Genomic DNA, 2,645 nt, shown 5'->3' with positions numbered 1-2,645 from the left:
CACAATTTACCGTATGCTTCCTTTAGTTGAATTTCAATAGTTTACAGTTATGTGGTGATTTCTTTTTCTTAATTTGGTTGTTTACGCTCACACTTGTGTACTTTTCAGATGAGGTATATATATATATATATATGTTCTTTTCAGAGCGCGACAAGTGTCTCATGTGGAATGTTCCATATGCTCATAATTGCCGACTTCACCTTTTCCCACTCGCTCACACTTGCCGATCTTTACTTCTTTTCACATACTTAAAAGTGTTAGTAAGGGGAAAACGGGTCTCATGATAAGCACGGGCTCCTCTATATGACGGCAACTAAGCCATCCATCACCGACATGGTTTACCTTCTCGCTCCCGTTAAACTTAAGCGTGCACGCACTGGTTTAATTGACGGCAACTGCGCCCTCCATCACCGCCACAATTTACCGTATGCTTTCTTTTGTTGAATTTCATTAGTTTACACTTATGTGCTGATTTCTTAATTTGGTTGTTTTCGCTCACAGTTGTGTACTTTCCTGATGAGGTATAAATATATATATCTTCTCTTGAGAGTGCAACAAGTGTCTTATGTGGAATGTTCCATATGCTCATAATTGCCGACTTTTTTTTTCCATTTGCTCATAATTGCCGACTTTACCTTTTCCCACTCGCTCGCACTTGCCGATCTTTACTTCTTTTCACATACATGAAAGTGTTAGCAAGTGGAACATGGGTCTCACGATAGACAGGGGTTTCTCTATATGACGGCAACTAAGCCATCCATCACCGACATGGTTTACCTTCTCGCTCCCGTTAAACTTAAGCGTGCACGCACTGGTTTAATTGACGGCAACTGCGCCCTCCATCACCGCCACAATTTACCGTATGCTTTATTTTGTTGAACTTCATTAGGTTACACTTATGTGTTGATTTCGTTTTAAATTTGGTTGTTTTAGATCACAGTTGTGTGCTTTCTATCGACTCAAATTTCCAGACGATGTGTGTATCTTCTCGTGAGAGTACAACAAAGGTCTTATTTTCTTTTTAATTTTTACCACATATTTTTAAGTATGATAATGGTTTATTTATTTATTTATTTTTTGAACTTCACAGCCCTGTATTTCCATTTGGAATTTTTACCTACCTCGTCATTCATTTGCTGTGTTCTTCCCTTAGAAGTATTTAATTTTTATTAAATTATTTATTTATTTAATCTCGTTGAGAAAAATTCGTGTTCACAGAAAGAAATTCTTCTTTCACTACCGAGGTGGCACACGCCAACACCGCGTTTTATCGGATTTCTGCCGTTCCTTCCCATATACTTTGCTGTTGCTATAGTGTGCACGAAGTCCCTTGAAATTTTAACCTATCTGCCACGATTATGCACCGGACCACAGAGATGCAATAACCCTATCTTTTCTTTCGGGGGGGGGGGGGGGAGTTGGGTTTGTGAGAAAAACCATGGATGAATTTTTATATATATTCCGTGTCACTGCGGTTAAATATATATTCTTTACATATTTCTTTACTTTGCCATGCTTTTCCTTACTTTTCAGTGCTTTGCCATGGTTTGGGTTGAAATTTCACTTTTGTAGTTAGAACAGTTTTGTTAAAAACGTGATTTGCAATAACAACAATTTCAAACATTAGCGAAAAGTAAAAATATTGGAATTTGCATTATTTCTGTATCAGCCACCTCGTGGCTAAGCCGTTAATATATGCGCTTCTGGCGTTAGGGATCCAAGTTTTATTCCGGCAAACAGCCTGGGTCGTTCGCCTCCCGTATTAAGCCAAATTTCAACTTTCTTGCACATATTTATTACTATTATTATTATTATTATTATTATTATTAAAAATGAAATTAAATGAAATCTTCAAGATTTACGTCCCCACAGTTATGCTGGGATCAAGGTACACCTCATGTAGAAATTGCACTATTCTGGTTTCAATAGTTTCGTTAAAATAGTGGGAGAACGTAATTTAGAAAGAAAAAAAAAAAAAAAAAAAAACATGACCACAAGTGTGAGCGAAATGTAAAAGTTTTCCAATTTACTTTCTTACTCTGTTATTGCTCACCCATTAGCACAGAATAGTATCTGGTTAAGTGACATTTATGTTGCTTTACTTCTTACCGCATTTTTTAAACCTTATAAATTGTGACGGCAAGTGTGAGCATTTTGACGGCACGTGTGAGCATTTTGACGGCAACTGTGAGCATGTTGACGGCAACTATGAGCCTTATCTGCGCAAATATGAGAGTACTAATATTATACATATTCCAATGCACAGTGTTTTGGTACAGGTAGGCTGGTAATGTCACTAATCTATGCTTAATTCTTTCGTCAATATAGTGGAAAAACAGAATCTGCGATGACCGTCATTCCGAATGTGAAGGAATAAACAGCAGTGTTGTTGTTTGCTCTCTCCCTACATCATTGTTCATTAATTGAAGCTGGAATGGATATTAGTGATTTCTTTTCATTATTTCTATGTTTATCTCCCCCCCCCCCCCCCTCACACACACTGCTCTAACGATTGTCTTATTTTTACGGTGCATGCCCACACATCTTCATTTCCAATAAACCTCGTTTTAGCCGGAAAATTTTCAACCCTCCGCTACATTTTGAACTGTAATAACTTTTTTATTTATTTATTATTATTATTATTA

The sequence above is a fragment of the Thermobia domestica genome, unplaced genomic scaffold (genome assembly GCF_964235325.1).
Source record: "Thermobia domestica unplaced genomic scaffold, izTheDome1.hap1.1 HAP1_SCAFFOLD_1741, whole genome shotgun sequence".
NCBI lineage: Eukaryota > Metazoa > Arthropoda > Insecta > Zygentoma > Lepismatidae > Thermobia > Thermobia domestica.
This window is presented reverse-complemented; position numbering follows the sequence as displayed.